Raw genomic sequence first — 20,011 nt, 5'->3', positions numbered from 1 at the left:
CTTAAAGTAACTCGAGTGAAGAAAGTTTTAAGGAAAGAATGCAAATGCGATTGGAGATTTTAGATAAACTCTGTTAGGAATGATTATACTTTAGAAATGTCTGTCTAAAATAATCTCTGCAGATTTGAATAACCTGAGTTTCTAGGGTTGTGCTAAACTAAGTGATGGGGCAGCTGGTCACATGGTGAGGGGCGGGGGTGGTAAAGGGGGCTCCTCTAGCCTGCGGCCTGTGTCTATGTTTGGGCCCATAGCTTCCAGCTGCCTAGGACAGACCTCAAGTGTATGGCGCTGCAGGAACCAGCTCTGGGATCTGGATAACGGGCTGACCCCACAGCTCCTGACACGGGGCGAGGGTCTCCTCTGGTCTGAGAATGGCTACCTCCTGATATGAGCCAGTGGCTGAGATTGGTGTCGGTGCCTATGGGACAGTGTACAAGGCCCGTGATCCCCACAGTGGCCACTTCGTGGCCCTCAAGAATGTAAGAGTCCCCAGTAGAGGAGGTGCTGGCGGGGGCCTGCCCATCAGCACCGTTCGGGGGGTGGCCTTACTGCAGCGTCTGGAGGCTTTTGAGCATCCCAATGTTGTCAGGCTCATGGACGTCTGTGCAACGGCCTGAACTGACCAGGAGACCAAAGTGATCCTGGTGTTTGAGCATGTGGACAAGACCTAAGGACATATCTGGACAAGGGACCCCCACCAGGCTTGCCAGTGGAGATCACAAAGGATCTGATGCACCAGTTTCTAAGAGGCCTGGATTTCCTTCATGCCAACTGCATCGTTCACCGAGACCCGAAGCCAGAGAACATTCTGGTGACAAATGGTGGGACAGTCAAGCTGGCTGCCTTTGGCCTGGCCAGAATCTACAGCTACCAGATGGCACTTACACCTATGGTTGTTACAGTCTGGTATCGTGCTCCAGAAGTTCTTTTGCAGTCTACATATGCAGCACCCATGGACATGTGGAGCGTTGGCTGTATCTTTGCACAGATGTTTTGTCGAAAGCCTCTCTTCTGTGGAAAATCTGAAGCTGACCAGTTAGGCAAAATCTTTGACCTGATCAGACTGCGCCCAGAGGATGACTGGACCCGAGAGGTCTCGCTACCCTAAGGAGCCTTTTCCTCCAGAGGGCCCCGCCCAGTGCAGTCAGTTGTCCCTGAGCTGGAGGAATCTGGAGCACAGCTGCTGCTGGAGATGCTGACTTTTAACCCACACAAGTGAATCTCTGCCTTCCAAGCCCTGCAGCACTCTTATCTGCACAAGGCAGAAGGTGACGCAGAGTGAGCAACAGAATGGCTGGAACAGAACCAAGGCCAGAGACACCAAATTTCCCTTCTTTTGAACACTTGAGTGGAGAGCCCCACCACTGAGAAGGCAACCTCTGCCTTCACCTCTGAAGCTGTGCAAACTCCTCCTCCAACTTTTTACAGACAATATTTTACTGCCTTAACGATATTCCCCTCCCACCCTTCTTTTTGAGGCTTATCCTTATCCTGTGTCCTTACACCAAGGTATATGTCCCTTGTTCTCCCCTTCTAAATACCTTTATATTGGGATCCTTTTTTATACAGGACAAACAAAACAAACAAAATAAATAAATAAATAAACTAAGTGATGAAAGTTCGTTGAATATCTAGGTCATTTCCAAATAAAATAAGATTCTGAAACACAGATTACTGAAAACTCATTTCCTCTTACAGACAAACTAAAGAGATTTTGGACTATTAATGAATACTTTTGGTGCCACCCTGAGATGTTCTCTATAAGAAAGCAAATATTCTTAGACATTATCACTGGTATTTATGTTCACCAGTCTACAAAATGCTAATATAACGGACAGCTCATGGTTGTTTAAGGAAAGTAAGATGTGCGTTTTTAGTAAGAAAGGTATGAGAAATGTGGGCCAATCACCTTGCTTTGTCCCCCCTGGTTAATTTGTCTCAGGGCCCTCCCCTTGGGTACACAGGCACACCCTGGATCTTGAAGTAAAGGCTTCTCAGAGGAGCAAAACTCATTATGGCCTGGACTGATCCTCTCACTTTTAACTCCAAGGCACCTTTCTGCACTTGTGTACTGTCTCCTTTATCAGACAGGGTTTTTTCCTTTCTTTGTCCTTGCCATGACTGTTCCCTTGAATTAAGAGACAAACTGCCTGTTTACCCTGTTTTTGTTCGCTGTAAATTCCTCAAGCGGAGCCCACCTATCTCTTATCTCAGGGCATGCAAGAGGAGGGTAGCTGATTGTAGATGTCCAACCTGCAGCCCTTCCAACTCCTACCTCAAAATTACATTTTATTAAGGGAAATGGAAAGTACTTCTGACCTACAGATGGCTGTTTCTAAATAAACAAAGTGATTTTTTTTTTTTTTTAAGAGAGAGGTTTCATGGAAAGTGGACTCCAAGAAAACAGGTCCCAGAAGGCAAGGTCTTTATATGTTCTGCAACAATCTGTCATTTGACTCCTGTCAATTTTGTTGCTTGACTTTGGGTAGCATGTGATGAGCTATTTCAAAGGGATTTACTTCCCCTTGTCCCCCTCCTGTGGTAATTAGTGCTGTTAGGTGGCATAGACTCTTTCGTGTTTTATAGAAAAAATTAGGTTATTACTATTATTATTTTTTTTTTTTGCTGTGCCACATGGCAGTCTGGTTCTTAGTTCCCCATTCATGGATGGAATCTGTGCCCCCTACAGTGGAAGCACATGGTCCTAACTACTGGACCACAGGGAGTTTGCCTCAAAGGTTACTTTTGCTTAAAATATATATTTACTTCCTGTCATGCTTATTGTGACATGTCTCTTTGTCTACATTACATCTTGTATGTTGTTATTTTACATTTCGTTCCCAAGAGAGTTGTCTCTGACTCTAGTTAACTAAGTTTTCCAATCACATTCCTTTATCTTCATAACAGTATGTTAAAAATTTATTTGTTTTTGGCTGCACTGGGTCTTTGTTGCTTCAGGGGCTTTTCTCTGCTTGCAGCGAGTAAGGGCTACCCTCTAGTTACAGTGCATGGGCTTCTCATTCTAGTGGATTCTCTTGTTGCAGTGCGTGGTCTCTGTGTGTTTGCACAGAAGTTGTGACTCCCCAGCTCTAGAGCACAGAATCATCACATGTGGCCTACAGGCTTAGTTGTTCTCAGGCATGTGGGAATTTCCCAGATCAGGGATCAAACCTGTGTGCCCTACCTGCACTAACAGGTGGATTCTTTACCTCTGAACCACAAGGGAAGCCGCAAAACTTGTTCCTTTACATATATCTTGGAGCCAATGAACTGGGTGAGTTTAGGTTACTGTGTAGATAGGGAGTTGATATATTGAATGATTATTGTGTAAGCAAAGAATGTTTCACTTATTTTTTGTTTTTTAAAAATGATGGTCTTTTTGTATTACACAATAGAACTGACATGAACCACTTATTAATGTCATAAAATGCCTATATGTCTATCTACTGATAGATTTCTAAGAGGTATTTAGAAAAGTGTTTACTTTTTTATTTTTTAAATTATTTTAGGGAATTCCCTGACTGTCCAGTGGATAGGATTCAGGAGTTTCACTGCAGCGAGCCTGGATTTAATCCATGGTCAGGGAACCAAGATCTCATAATCCACATGGTCCAGCAAATATATATATATATAGTTTATAGAATTCTTTATTTTCTCAATGCAGTATTTGTTGACCAGTTACCAACTGCCATTTATTTTTTACATTATTCATTAGAATGCTTCTTTTGCATTGTTTACCATTCCAATGTATTGCCTGATTGATGCTTGTTTGCTCAGTTGCTCAGTCCTGTCTGACTCTTTGTGATCTCATGAACTGTAGCGCAGCAAGCTTTCCTATCCATGGAATTTTTTTCAGGCAAGAATAGTGCACTGGGTTGTGATTTCCTGGCCCAGGGGATTTTCCCACCCAGGGATTATATCCCACTGTGCCGTGTCTTCTGCATTGGCCAGCAGTTTCTTTACCACTGAGTCACATCTATAGTCCTGTATGTTCTTTACCATTTAAATATGTATAAATATGCATAAAGTGTGTACAATATACCATTGGTTTCTCCTCAATTATGAGACAGCAGTGTGTTTAGTACAAAGTAGGATGAGCTTTGAGGTCATGGTGGGAAAATACGTTTTCCTTGCAAACTGACATGAGTTTGCATAAAATGAATGTTTTCTGATTGTGTTTGAAACTACACTACCCTAAAGTTAATTTGAATTACATATGATCACTCTTTTTTTAAAGAGTTCTATTCCTTTAGTGTTCTATAGTTTTAAGATCATCATTGCGAAGATTCGTAATTTTGTTCAGGATGGATATGACTTTTGGTATAATATCATGTGTTTGATAAGAAATAATTTATTTATGAATTGTAACTAATAGAATACCTGTGGTTCTTTATGTCTTGTAGATATGTCTCATATACATATGACCAAGAAATTACAAGCAAAAGCAAACAGTGGTAAAGGGGATATTTTTCAAAGAGTGATGTTTGGAAGAGCTGAAAGCCTTGAAATAAAAGATTTTCGCCTCGGGAAGATCCAGGAAAATATACATGACTTTGATTGTTTGTGGACAGATGATGAAAGAAATGACAAAAGATTGTCTACATCCCATAATAAAACCTCACTGATGGAAGAGATCATCATAGTAGAAGTGATGCAGGAAATAGACTTTTTGAAAGGCAGGGATCAACTTTTCAGGATGAATTGCAGATGGTACAATCTGAAGGGATAATTTTTGAATGTAGCCAAGTTGTGACAAACGTCAGCACCTCAGGTTTATTGTCTCAGAGAACTCGTAACGTCTGCAAAGGCTTTTCTCATAAACATGAGAATGCTGTTATGCATCCTTCAGAACTGTTACCAGACCATGAACCACAAAAGAAAAGACCTTACAAATGTAATGAGTATGACATAACCTTTCTTCAGGACTCAGAACTCACTAGACATTAAAGAATCCATACAGGAGGAAAACCATATAAATGCGATGTGTGCGACAAGGCTTTTAAACAAACCACAAAAGTTGCAATGCATTGGAGAATTTATACTGGAGAGAAACCACATAAATGTGATGTATGTGGCAAGGCCTTTAATCAAGCTGCAAAATTTGTAATTCATTGGCAATATCATATGAGAGAGAAACCATATAAATGTGATGTATGTGGCAAGGCCTTTAGTCAAACTTCAAACCTTGCAGTTCATCAGAGAATTCATACTGGAAAGAAGCCATACAAATGCAATGTATGTGACAAGGCGTTTAGTCATACTGCAAATCTTACTGTTCATCGGAGACTTCATACTGGGGAGAAACCATATAAATGTGATATATGTTGCATGGCCTTTAATGAAGCTGCAAAGCTTGCAGTTCATCAGAGATTCCATACGGGAGAGAAACCACATAAATATCATATTTGTGGCAGAGCCTTTAGTTAAACTTCAAACCTTGCAGTTCATTGGAGAATTCATACTGGAGAGAAACCATATAAATGTGATGTGTGTGGCAAGGTGTTTAGTCGTACTGGAAACTTTGCTGTTCATCAGAGAGTTCATACTAGAGAGAAACCATGTAATTGTGGTATATGTGCCAAGGCTTTCAGTGTAAGTTCAAGCCTTGCTGTTCATCAGAGAGTTCATACTGGAGAGAAACCATATAAATATGATGTATGTGGCAAGGCTTTTAATCAGACTGAAAAACTTGGACTTCATCGGAGACTTCATACTGGAGAGAAGCCATATAAATGTGATGTATGTGGCAAAGGCTTTCAGAATAAGTTCAAACCTTGCTGTTCATCGGAGTGTTCATACTGGACAGAAATCATATAAATGTGATGTGTGTGGCAAGGCATTTAGTCAAACTACAGGCCTTGCAGTTCATCAGAGAATTCATACTGGAGAGAAACCATATAAATGTGATGTATGTGGCAAGGCCTTTAATCAAATTACAAGACTTGAACTTCATCAGAGAATTCATACTGGAGAGAAGCCATACAAATGCAATGTATGTGACAAGGCATTTAGTCATACTGCCAACCTTACTGTTCATCGGAGACTTCATACTGGAGAGAAACCATATAAATGTGATGTATGTGACAAAGGCTTTCAGAGTAAGTTCAGACCTTGCTGTTCATTGAAGTGTTCATACTGGAGAGAAACCATATAAATGTGATGTATATGGCAAGGCGTTTAGTCATACTGGAAAACTTGGTATTCATCAGAGAGTTCATACTGGAGAGAAACCATATAAATGAGGTATATGTGGCAGGGCTTTCAGTGTGAATGCAAACCTTGCAGTTCATCAGAGAATTCATACTGGAGAGAACCTCAGAAATATAAAAATTTTGACAAACCATTTAGGCACAGTCATCCATAACTCATCATCAGGCAGTTCAGACAGGAGAGAAATCATATAAATATGATGTATATGGTTAGTGCTTTATTTGAAATGACGAACTTAGAAACCATCAGAGAATTCATACTAGAGAGAAACATTAGAAATGTGACAGTTGTGAGAAACATTGTAGTGCAAATGTTGTGAGTGTGACAAAGCCTTTAGTCAGTGCTCAGGCCTTATAATTCAGAGAATTCATACTGTATAGAAAACATACAAGTGAAATGAATGTGGCAGTTTCTAGTGCATGTTCAGCATTAACTGCACATTAGGCAGTTCATACAGGAGAGAAACCACATAAATTTTATTATGTGGCAAACCCTTCAGTCACAAGGAATGACGTTGCAGATCATCTGAGAATCCATACGGCAGTGAAAACTTAGACATGTAGAGAATGTGGTAAAATATATCAACTTTTTGACCCCCAGAAAATTCAAACTGGAGGAAAACTACACAAATGTGTTAGGTGTGGGAATGCTTTGATTCTGTGTTCAGGCCTAACTCACCATCACTTAATTGTTTTTTGTTTTTTCAATATTGTGATGGTTTTTGCTGTACATCAACATGAATAGGCCATAGGCGTACATATGTCCCCTCCCTCCTGAACCCACCTCTCGCACCACCGTATTCCTCCAGATTGTCCCAGAGCACTCGCTCATTCATCAAACTCGCACTGGCTCTTTTACATATGGTAATATATATGTTTCAGTGCTAATCTCTTAAATCCTGCCATCCTATTTCTTTCTTTCTTTTTTTTTTTCAATAGTTTTTCCTTAGCGATACTTTTTCTATCCACGTTATGACCCAGATTTAATGTTTAATTTACATTTCCTTCCTGCCTCACACTAACAAATACATAAGTCAGTGGGTTATTTTGAGACTTTTGTAACATTAAAATGCACGTAGACAATTACAGGGAACATAGTAGGTGCCCTGTAAGTGTAAAGAAAGACAGTTCCTTTACAACTTGAGTTCAGTCACATAATACACATAGAAATATTTATAAACATTGCCAAGTTGATAATTTTGGTGAAAATAAATTCTAATGTCTTCTTAAGACTTTATATTTTACAATGTGCTTTGTTGTCCGCAACTGACAGATCTTTCAGAAACAGACAACAAAAAATAAGAGAAAATATATTACAATTTTTCAACAAGAAGTAAATTGCCTAATTACTGTCAAGTGATCATATAGTAATTTGACATTCCATTACATTAAAGTACTGACTTAAGTCTTATATATTATGATGTAAACAAGTTTTTCTCATATAAGTATTTTAAGCTTTGTCATCATAAGCATGGAAAAGAAACTTTTATAAAGAAGAGTGCATTTCTCATTAAAAGTTTTTTTCTCTCTTTAATAATCTTTAAAATTTATTTTTGGCTATGCTAAGTCTACATTGTGCTTGCTTCTTTCTCTTTTTGCAGCAATTGGGCTATGAATTCTCCACACAAACTTGGCTGGGGTATGGTTGGAGACTGGCGTTTTGATGCTTCTTTTGGTCAGTCCAGAGGACTCAGTCTTTTTTTTTTTTTTTTTTTTTGGCTGCGCTGAGCCTCTTTTTGCTGCATGTGGGCTTTCTCTAGTTGTAGCAAGGAGAAGCAACTTTCTAGTTTCTTGTGTGCAGGCTTCTCATTGCTGTGGCTACTGTTTGTTGTTGAAGAGCACAGGCTCTAGAGCACAGGCTCAGTACTTGTGTTGCACAGGCTTAGTTGCTCCAAGGCATGTGGTATCCTCCCAGACCAGGGATCAAACCTGGGTCCTATGCATTGGGAGGTGGATTATTTACCACTGGACCACCAGGGAAGTTCTACTCAGTGTCTTTTAACTGGGTGCTATGCATTTTAAACACTGCCAAACAAAATTGGGGTCATCAATCAATAACCTGAAAACCAGGAGAGACTCCCCCAAACTTCTCTGGACTTGCTGAAGAGGTGGATGGACCCAAGAGACCCTTCCTGAAATACCAAGGCCAGAATGTCCAAAGCACAGTATGGTGCCTGCTTTTCTCAATCCTGCTTTGCCCTCAGGGTGCACTTTCGCTGGGCCACTGCAGTGACTAATAAGCTTGATCCTTGAAGAAGTGGAATGTCAAGACATTTTTCTCCTTAGAAGTGTTAGTATGAAGTAGCCCTTTCTAAGAGTTGTGTGTTTCACATTCTAGCTTGTCATCCCTACATAAAGCCAGTTCTTGTTTACTTAAACTGCTTAAATTCTAGTTACAGGAATATTCCTGGGTCCAGCCAGCACCCCACATCCAGCCCCACCCCACCAGCACCCCACATCAACCCCCACCCAACCCCAACCTGGCCACCAGATCAGGTTTCAGTTCCCAGGCCTCTGAATCACTTTCGCTTCAACAGCAGGACTCCATGTACAGTTTGGTTCAGTCGCGCAGTCATGTCCGACTCTTTGTGACCCCATGGACTGCAGCACGCCAGGCCTCTCTGTCTATCACCAACTCCCAGAGTTTACTCAAACTCATTGTGTCGGTGATCCCATCCAACCATCTCATCCTCTGTCGTCGGACATGCAGGACTCCAAATGTTATGTCAAAACCTTTCTTTCCATTGTGATTATCCCACAGAATTTTAAGGTTTTATTAAAAGTGTTAACAGTTACTTAAACCAATGAGCAATCAATGGTGCAATATGAGACGTGAGGAACCCTCAAGTACTACTTAACCCTGACAAGAGACCTCTGGATCCAAACGGAGGAAGAAGCAGGAAGGTGTGCCCTGCTTGCTTGGCCCTGCCCGGCCCCCTTCTGTGTTCATCTCTTCTTTCCTGTAGCCATTCACAGGTTAGGAGGTCAGAGTATCTCCCTGTGAGCTGAACAAAGGCACTTTAGTTTAACAGTCAGGCCAAGAGGTAGGGTCCTCTGAGGCCAGCCATTATGGATGATTACAATAACCACAGCAGTGAGAAGCAAGGCAAAGAAACCGTTCCAACTTGGAATCAGAATTGGCTCTTCCCTGCAACAGTTGTGGGATCACATTGTGTGGAACTGTTGACAAGGGTGGTCTCAGTTTTGACTGGAGGACCTGGATGTGGGCTCATGGCTAATTGTGGGTTGCCTGGAAGGGTGGGCATGCCATAGTGTCTTAGCTCAATTTACTTGGGACACAGACACTGTGACTGAGGTTTGTCTGCGTTGGTTGATTGGGAAGGTCATGATCACACCTGTGGAGGAAGGAAGGAAGTGGAACTGGGAAGAGGACTGTTACCCTGCAGTGTGTTAGAATCAAGGCCTGAGCTGAGCCCACAGGGAGGGATGGGTGCATTGGTCCTGGAGGTGGGATCCAGAAGGTTCCCCACAGCATTGACTCCATGGAGTGGATTTTGTGATGTCTTTTGGAAGGGCAAGAATCACTATGAAACCTTAAAATGACTGTTGGTAAAATCCCAGAGATGATATTGTTGGTTACTTTTAGTATTCTCTGTTATTTTGAGTTGTAATGAAGAAGGTTTCTGATGGATTTGGAAGGGAAAAAAGACCTTGGAGTGTATCTTTGGAAGTTGTTGAAGTCTCACTGGGACATGTGCATCAGCATACACATTTCTTTTTATTATTAGAGTTCAGAGATGACAGTTTTTGGGTTGGCTGAGGTCACTGTGACTGATAAGAAGCTGTCTTGAATCCGGTTTGCTTCTCGGGCGCCTTCATGTGTATTATTCCATCATAAATGCATGAGTTGTTAAACCTTGGCATCTTTTTGAGGATTGCACAGCACGATGGATGGATTATTACTGAATGTGTGGAGAGTGTGTTGAATCAGATGGAATTTCATAAGGGTCTTTCAACCTAGAAGGAAAATGGTGCTAAACTTTGATGGCAGAGGGATTTCGTTAGGGAGGGGCCATTAAATCTCAGGATGTAAGGAAAGATTGCGCTCCCCAGGTGGTGCTAGTGATAAAGAATCACCTGCCAATGCAGGAGACATAAGAGACATGGGTTTGATCCCTGAGTCGGGAGGAGGGCATGGCAACCTACTCCATGGGCAGAGGAGTCTGGTGGACTACAGTCCATAGCGTTGCAAAGAGCCAGACATGACTGAAGTGACTTAGCTCACGGGCACAGGGAAGGATTATTCGTAGACTCCGAGGACCATCAGCTCCATAGCAACCTGTAGTACAAAGGCTTATTCTGGAGATGATGAAGCTGCTATTTCTTGCTGCCAGTGCAGTGGGGTTCTCTCCATGTCTTTCCAAATCACGTGCATGTGCCACATACTTACACAATACAGATAAACAGGAACTCTTGTGAGTGGTTGGTAGGAATGTAAATAGTACGTGGAAAACAGTACAGAGGTTCCTCAAATGTTAAAAAAAGAACATGCATAGAATCTCAGAGTCTCACTTCTGATTATATACCCCAAAGAAGCAGAATCATTATATTTTTTAAAATATTTATTTATTTGACTCCAAAGGGCCTTAGTTGTGGGTCACGAGATCTATCCTGGCAGGGGGGCTCTGGAGTATGCCGGTTCTGTCTTTGTGGTGCCTGGGCTTAGTTGCTCTGCTGCATGTGGGATCTTACATCCCCAACCAAGGATTGAACAAGGATTGAGTCCCCTTTGTTGCAAGGCAGGTTCTTAACCTGGAATTCCTGTGCCCACCAGGAATGTCCTGTGAAAAATCAGTATTTTGAAGGAGTTACCTGCATTCATATAATCAGTATTTCTTTATTCACAACAATCATTTTTCTTCAAATAACACAGTTTTATCCGATTTCAGTTCTTCATAACAGAACTTAGTAATGCCCCAAAGGCTCTCAAGGTTGAAAGAATCTATTAGAGTTTCTTTTCATGGTGAAACCAAAGAATAGTTAATTTGGGGATTATGTACTAATAATTTGCACTTGAGTTACTCTCTCCACACTCTGTCCATAGTGGAGATTTTATAGACTCTGGCCCCTTAAAACCTACTCCCCTGTTTATGGATGTTCCTGTATGATATTTCCCAATGTCCTCTTTTGTTCCCAATAAAACCAATAGTATGTGCCTGATTTACGTGAAGTGAAAATAGAAAAATAAACATGTAAACTATTAGGAAATAAACTTCAGAACTAAGGTTAAAAGTGGTATCTCTTTTTGACCTTGGAGAATTCTGAAATAACTTATTTGTGATTATTTATTTATTATTGGCTGAACAGTTGTGGCTCAGGGGCTCAGTGGCTCCACAGCATGTGGGAATTTCCTGGACCAGGCATTGACCCCTCGTCTCCTGCATTGGCAGGCCGATTCCTTATCCCTGAGTCACCAGGGAAGTCCCAGAAATCATTGAGAATGCAGACTACATAGTGGTATTTTTTTTTGTTTGTTTGATAAACTAGACATTTCATACATTCAATCCCCAACATTTTTGTTCTTGTTACTTTGAAGTCACCGAAAGCACAAGATGGAACCAAACCCAAAGTTTGGTTTGGATACTGGGACAGATGATATGTTATGAGATTGTTTGTTAACTGATGAAGCTTTCTAGTTGGAGCACTGTAGACTTCCAACCTGATGGGAATTTCTCAGCCTGCCCAGATAGGCAGCATAGGAAGCAGTTGGTTGTAAAGTCTAAAGGTATCAGTTGTCAAACATTGGAGAAACCACGGTGAGACTGTTCAACAAAACACTGAATGTTTACTCATGCTATGAATTTGTTACATTCCTTTTCCTGCTGTACAGATATTTTCCATTGTTCTATATGGTTGTTGAAGATGGTAGTAAATTACTATTTATCTGTTTTGCTAAACAGAAAAATTACTATTTACTATCTATTGCCTAGGACATTTTTACACTAGCCTAATGAACACTAATGTTTAGAAATATTTAATATTAATACTAAATAGAAGTCCAGTTTTCCAAAACATATTAAAATGTTGAAGTAACATTATAGAATTAATAAATATCCTCCATAGTTCATTGTCAGCTGTAGTAGAATTTCCTTTTTCTTGTTTTTTTTTTTTTTTTTTTTTTAATACTGTGATGGGTTTTGCCATTCCTCAACATGAATCGGCCATAGGCATTCCTGTGTCCCCTCCCTCCTTCCCCACCATATCCCTCCAAGTTGTCACAGAGAAGTGGCTCTAGATGCCCAGTCATATATCAAACTCCCACTGGCTATCTATTTTACATATGGTAATATATATGTTTCAATTTTCTCAAATCATGCTACCCTATTTCTTTTGTTTTTTCAAGTTTTTCCTTAGCGTTATTTTTTCTGTCCACATGTTGTGACTGAGATTTAAAGTTTAAATTACACTTCTTCTCTACCTCACACTAACAAATACATAAGTCGGTGGGTTATTTTGAGACTTCTGTAATGTGAAAATGCACAGAAGACAATGACAGGGAACATAGTAGCTGCCCTATAAACATGAAGAAAGTTCCTTTAGGACTTGAGTTCAGTCAGTTAATACACATAGAAATATTTATAAATCGTGCAAAGTTGGTGATAATTTCTGTGAAGATAAATTGTAATGTGTTCTCAAGGTGTTATTTTGTAGTCTGCTTTGTTGTCCACATCTGATGGAGCTTTTGGAAACAGACAGCAAAGAAAAGAGAGAATATATAATTTTTAAATAAAAACTAAAACTGCCTAATTACTGTCAAGTGATCATCTAGTAATTTTTGACATTCCATTACATTGAGGAAGTATTCACTTATGATGTTATATGTATATGACATATTATGATGTAAACAAGTTTTTCTCAAAAGTATTTGTAGCTATGTCATCATTAGCATCATAAGCATGGAACAGAAACAGTTTCTATAAAGAAGAAGGCAGTTCTCATTACAGGAAATTTTTCTCTCTTCTTTAATAACTTTTAAAATTTATTTTTGGCCGTGCTGGGTCTTCACTGTGCCCCTGGCTTTTCTCTCCTTGCGGCGAGCAGGGGCTATAAATTCTGTACATAAAATACATAAACGTGGCTGGTGTTTGGTTGGAGACTGGCATTCTGAATCTCCTTGTTTTGGTCAGTCCAGATCACTCAATGTCTTTTTTCCTTTCAGCTGTGCTTAGTCGTTTTTGCTGCACGTGGGCTTTCTCTAGTTGCAGCAAGCAGGAACTACTTTAATTGCTGTGTGCTGGCTTCTCACTGCTGTAGCTACTCTTGTTGCAGAGCACAAGCTTTAGAGCACAGGCTCAGTACTTGTGTTGCTCAGGCTTAGTTGCTCTAAGGCACATGGTATCCTCCCAGACCAGGCATCAAACCTGTGTCCCATGCATTAGCAGGTGGATTCTTTATCACAGGTCCACCAGGGAAGTGTCACTGAGCAAATCCCAGTATCTTTCAACCAGGATCCTCCTGTGTCTTTTAACCATTAATGATCTGCCTCTTGAGAAATTTGTATGCAGGTCATGAAGCAACAGTTAGAACTGAACATGGAGCAACAGACTGGTTCCAAATAGGAAAAGGAGTATGTCAAGGCTGTATATTGTCACCCTGCTTATTTAACTTCTATGCAGAGTACATCATGAGAAACACTGGGCTGGAAGAAGCACAAGCTGGAATCAAGATTGCTGGGAGAAATGTCAATAACCTCAGATATGCAGATGACACCACCCTTATGGCAGAAAATGAAGAGGAACTCAAAAGCCTCTTGATGAAAGTGAAAGAGGAGAGTGAAAAAGTTGTCTTAAAGCTCAACATTCAGAAAACGAAGATCATGGCATCTGGTCCCATCACTTCATGGGAAATAGATGGCAAAACAGTGGAAACAGTGTCAGACTTTATTTTTTTGGGCTCCAAAATCACTACAGATGGTGACTGCAGCCATGAAATTAAAAGACGCTTACTCCTTGGAAGGAAAGTTATGACCAACCTAGATAGCATATTCAAAAGCAGAGACATTGCTTTGCCAGCAAAGGTCCGTCTAGTCAAGGCTATGGTTTTTCCTGTGGTCATGCATGGATGTGAGAGTTGGACTGCGAAGAAAGCTGAGCGCCGAAGAATTGATGCTTTTGAACTGTGGTGTTGGAGAAGACTCCTGAGAGTCCCTTGGACTGCAAGGAGATCCAACCAGTCCATTCTGAAGGAGATCAGCCGTGGAATTTCTTTGGAAGGAATGATGCTAAAGCTGAAACTCCAGTACTTTGGCCACCTCATGCGAAGAGGTTGACTCATTGGAAAAGACTCTGATGCTGGGAGGGATTGGGGGCAGGAGGAGAAGGGGACGACAGAGGATGAGATGGCTGGATGGCATCACTGACTCGATGGACGTGAGTCTGAGTGAACTCCGGGAGTTGGTGATGGACAGGGAGGCCTGGTGTGCTGTGATTCATGGGGTCGCAAAGAGTCGGACACGACTGAGCGACTGAACTGACCTGAACTGACCCTGCAAAATAAAATTTGGGGTCATCACCCCATAACTGGGAGATCTGAAAACCAAGAGAGACTCCCCTAAACTTACCTGGACTTCCTGAGGAGGACGATGGGCCCAAGAGGCTGTTCCTGATTTACCAAGGCTACTATGTCGGAAGCTCAGAATGGTACCTGTTTTGCTGCAGCCTGCATTCCCCTCAGGGTGCATTGTCGTTGGGCTGCTGCAGTGACTAATAAGCTTGATCTTTGAAGAAGTGGAATGTCAAGATATTTTTCTCCTTATAGGTGTTACTATGAGGTGTTACTAAGAGCTGTGTGTTTCACATTTCAGCTTGTCATCCCTACACAAAGCCAGTTCTTGTTTACTTAAACTGCTTAAATTAATTCTAATTGCAGGAATATTTCTGGGTCCAGTCACCACCCCACATCAATCCCCACCCACCCCTTCCCACCCCCAGCCCGGGCACCACACCAGCTTTCAGTTCCTATACTGAACTGCTTCAGTCTCATCAGCAGGAATCCCGTTAAGAGGAAACCTTACTCTCCAACGCAATTATCCCACAGAATTTTAAGTTTTTACTTTAAAACTGTTACAGTTATGAGGAACCAATGATGCAACACAAGACGGGAAAGACCCTCATGTACTTCTAAACCCTGACAAGATACCTGGGAAGCAAAAGGAAGAACACAGCAGGTGTCCTCTTGGCCCAGCTCGGCACCGCTGGCTCGGCCCCTCACACTCCCAGGTGCAGGCCTGTGTCCTACGTCCCGCCCCTCACGCCCAGGCGCATGTGTGTGTCCTACGCCCCTCCCCTCACTGTGGCATTCTTCTGATACCAATGGCTGAGGAGTCTCGCGTCCTCGCTTTGACGCAAGCGATTCTACAGCCAATTCCCGAAGCTGAGACTTGGTAGGTGCAGTTGACCATTGGAAATGTCAGGTACTTGTTTTTGTTTTTGTTGTTAAGCTGCTCCTGTCGGATCCCCTCTCCTCCCTATCCGTAGTCTCCAGTCACTTCTCACCTTCCTACTCCCCGACCCCTTCCTCTAGCCCAAATAAATTCAGCCGTTGCTGTGAGAGGCCCAGGGTCTGATTTCCTCTTGATGTAAGATCCTGAGGTAACAGATACAGTGCACGAAATACGTAGTAATTTAAAGGAAAAAGTCATTTTAATTATGACGTGGCACTTGATGATTTTGTAAGTATCAAATCACGTGTTCAGGAACTAGTTTAGAGGTTCAGCTTTGGGACTGGTGCTTGAGCTGAAGTTCTTTCTCGAGTGTTAGGGAGGCGTATTACTGTCCTTTTTTATATGAGCATGGTAGTAAACTGACTACAAAGACTTCATTTTAGGAGATTATTTTCAGTGATGCTGGTTACTTGTATGAGCATTAGAATCAAAGGAAACATAAAATTGTCGCAATGCTCACTCAGATCTCTTTGAGGTCCCCAGGGACTGTAGCCTGCCAGGCTCCTGTGTCCATGGGATTTCACAGGCAAGAATACTGGAGTGGGTCGTTGTTAAGTTGCTCAGTCCTGTTGGACTCTTGGCAACCCTATGGACTGCAGCAGGCAGGGTTCCCTGCCCTTCACCATCTCTGGCACTTGCTCAAATTCCTGTCCATCGAGTCGGTGATGACATCCAACCATCCCATCCTCTTTTCTGCCTGCTTTCCATCTTTCCCAGCATCAGGGTCTTTTCCAATGAGTCAGCTCTTCACATCAGGTAGCCAAAGTATTGGAACTTCAGATTCAGCAGCAGTCCTTCCAGTGAATATTCAGGGTTGATTTCCTTTAGGATTTGTTATGGAAAAAATGAGAATCCAGAGTCACAAAGCACACCTCGGAGGACACTCAAGAAAGCAGAGTATGGTTTATTACCCCTAGCACGTCCCAGGGGAATCAGTTCTGAACAAGGACCCCAACATTTGCTAGAGATTCGGTTTTATACCCCTCACTAAGTGAGCGTTTGCATGTTCGCAACTTTTTTTTGATGTATATAATTTAGTTTTACAACCTGTAGGTGTAGGGAGACTAACAATTAAGGTTAAAGGGGAACAGTAATTATACTTCAAAGGGGATATCTTCATTGTTAATCTAACCAGGGCAGCCTGACCTTAACTCCAATCTTTGCCATCTGTGGGGAGAGAGGTCTCCAAGGAGACCTGGTTTTACTTTAAGGATGGTTTCCTCATTCTTGGGCAAAGTTCAGGCCCAGTTTACCTAATGTCTTAAGATGGCTGACAGGCCTCAAGATGGAGTTCTTCCTGCTCTCCTAAAAGCAGCCCCAAGAGATTGATGGTCCTAGATGACTCGCCTTGCTGTCCAAGGGACTCTCGAGAGTCTTCTTCAGCACCACAGTCCAAAAACATGAATTTTTCTATGTTCAGCCTTCTTTATGGACCAGCATTCAAAAAGCAAAACTTTGATTCTAATTTTTATATCATAGGCTCTTCAGATAAAACATTCATTTGCTTAAGCACTGCATAAGAACATTATAAAATTTTTATTTTCTAGTGTTCCCCTTACATAATTGTTGAAATGGAGATGATCTGTAATGTATACATAATATTTAAGTCATGAATAATGTTGATAATGCCATTTATCATGTTTTAAAAATAGTCCACAAAAATGTCATCTTACCTATTTACACCTCTCATACAGAGGGTTACCATATGCAGCTGTTTTTGGTTAGATGCCACATCCAAAGACTCAATGGCAGTATGTTACGTGATAGGTTAAAGCAAAATCAAACAAAAAACCCATGAATTTAATTTGAAACTGTAGATGATATTACATATTTGCTAGGAATTTGATATTTGGAGAGAAGAAAATACAATCGACCCTTCGTATCTGCATATCCATGAATTCAATCGAAGCATGGAAAATATTTGGGGAGAAAAATTCCATGATATTCCAAAAAACACAACTTGAATTTGCCACTCATCTCAACTATTTCCATAGCACTTACATTATATCTGAGCTTCCCTGGTGGCTCAGACAGTAAAGCATGTGCCTGTATTGCGGGAGACATGGCTTGATATGTAGGTCAGGAAGATCCCCTGGAGAAGGAAATAGCCACCCACTCCAGTATTCTTGCCTGGAGAATTCCCGGTACAGAGGAGCCTGGCGGACAGAGGAGTCTGACTCTATGGGGTTGAAAAGAGTCGGACTGAGCGACTAACATTACGTTATTTTGAGTATAGGGACCTTTGTTGTCAATGTGATACCTATGCTTTTTAACTTCCCTTCCAGGAAGCAGACATCTTTTAATTTCCTGCAGTCACCTTCCTCAGAGATTACACTATTGAATTGTTTGGCCCCGCCCGCCTCACCTTCCCAAGGTGCAGGGCAGACCCGGCTTCCCTCCACGACCCGCACCCTGACAGCTTGTCTCCGTTTAGGCCTCTTCCCCAGGCAGCCCCCGCTGTTTCACTGCCAGCCCGCGCAGCTTCCCACATCTGGAAGCGGAGAGCCAGCAGTGCAGCTGTCTCAGCAGTGCAGCGTGAGTTTCTCTCTTAGTCGCACGTGCCGCTCTCACTTGGCTTCCCTCAGTACCCCGGGTCTGAGGGTCTCTGCTGACTCAATCCCCGCGCTCGCCCTACCAACCCCAGCAAATTCAGACGTCTCCGTGAGCGGTGAAGGGGCGCCTCCCTTTTGGTTTAAAGTCTGCACTGAAGCCGGTCCCTGCTTTTGGAACTCGGAAACGCTGCGTTTCGCACCTCTTTCCGTCTTAAAACCATTTACTGTCCCATCTGCACCGCATAAAATTCTCTTCCATGAGGTGGGCATTTACGCTCTGTGGTCCTCAGCCTCACCTTCTCGGCCCCTGGAGGCCACGTCCTCTCCCAGGTCCTGGGATTCTGGGGAGTGCGCCCCGCTCCTGAGACTCAGTCCCTCTCAGCGGCCGTGTCTCCTCGGGCGTTGTCTTCATAATGACCTTTCCCCTGATCCTGTGTCAGGGTGGGTGACCTGGGCCAGCCACTTGACCCCCGTGGTTCTTCCATCCCAAATTCAACCAGCTGGAATTTGGCTCTTGCAGGAGGAGGGCTTCTAATTCAGCAGCCATTCCCGTAAATAGTGGGGGTGGGGTGGGGTGTGGTGTTATGAGAAGCAAAGACGTCGACTTTGAGAGAAGTAGGAAACTGAAAAAAGCCTGAGGAAGAATCGATGACAAGAGAGTTGGTGAGGAACTTGCTAAGAGACAGTAACATGAAAGAGAGGAAGTCTTGAAGGTTGTGGGTAGGCAAGGACAGAAGTTTAGAGAAAAGCAGGATCTCCAGAGAGTTAAAGGTGAGCAAAATAGGAATGTGTTGTGCTGGGAGCCAGCGTGAGGAACTCTGCCCGTGGCAAAGGTCATGAGGAAGGAGGCTCAGCATAAACAAAGGTGGGATTGAGCCTCAGGAGTCCCCCTGGAAATTCTCAAGCATTTATCCCCAAAACCAGAGTCTGGCTACTTTACTGCTTTCTGCTCTCACCTACACCTCTGACTTTACCGGGGGCTGTTCCCCACCACCTCTCTCTGAAAAAGAGTTAACTTACAGCTCCAGTTAATAAAGTTCCTGGGTGTGACAAGAGTGTTTCAATCTACAAACTCCTTTGGAAATCCTCTAGCCTGCCTGAACAGGTTCTTCTGGCCGTATGTGATTGTTCACAGCCTCCCAACTGTGAGAGGCATGAGATGTTCTAAACTGTCTAAATACAGATTCCTCTGAACAGTTAAAAGATTGATTAGAAATTGTATTGGTGAAGGGTTTTTCACTTGTTGGGCCAATGTTTGCTGCTAAGTTTCCATATCCCTTACCTACTGTGTCCCTGGGAGTATATTGATTAATATAATTGGTGTATAGGAATATAAGTAGTAGCTTTAATGTTTGTAACCTTGGACGCTTGAGTTAATTCTTTTCTTGTTATAGCCTACCACACCTTTGCCCTATAGGAATGCAACTTTATCTAATGCTTTCGGAGGGTGGTGCCTGACTTTAGAATAATCACCTTTAGAGAAAAATAAGTTTTCTGAAGAAAGGATCTTAAAATGTTAACAGGCCTCTTGGCCAGAAGATGATGTAATTCACCTAAACTTTTGCATATGATAAGTTTGCAGGAAGAAAGCCTGGCTTACTGCTGACTCTACCCCTTCCCCCATTATCCCTATGCACAACTTAAGGTATAAAAACTACTTTGGAAAATAAAGTGTGGGCCTTGTTCACCAAAGCTTGGTCTCCCCATGTCGTTCTTTCTCTCACCTTCTGGCTGAATTCCCATCTGGAGCGTGGAGGCTCATCAAGCCTACTAATTATGCCTGGGCT

At 42.3% G+C, this 20,011-nt stretch overlaps 1 pseudogene; it reads left to right on the top strand.

Annotated features, from left to right (window-relative positions):
* The first annotated feature begins 282 nt into the window (after nt 1-282).
* LOC102390340 lies at nt 283-1,564 on the top strand (annotated as a pseudogene).
* Nucleotides 1,565-20,011: the final 18,447 nt, after the last annotated feature.

Source organism: Bubalus bubalis, chromosome 18, assembly GCF_019923935.1.
Source record: "Bubalus bubalis isolate 160015118507 breed Murrah chromosome 18, NDDB_SH_1, whole genome shotgun sequence".
NCBI classification, from domain to species: Eukaryota; Metazoa; Chordata; class Mammalia; order Artiodactyla; family Bovidae; genus Bubalus; species Bubalus bubalis.
Note: the sequence above shows the minus strand (reverse complement) of the source record. Positions and strands in the feature narration are given on the sequence as shown.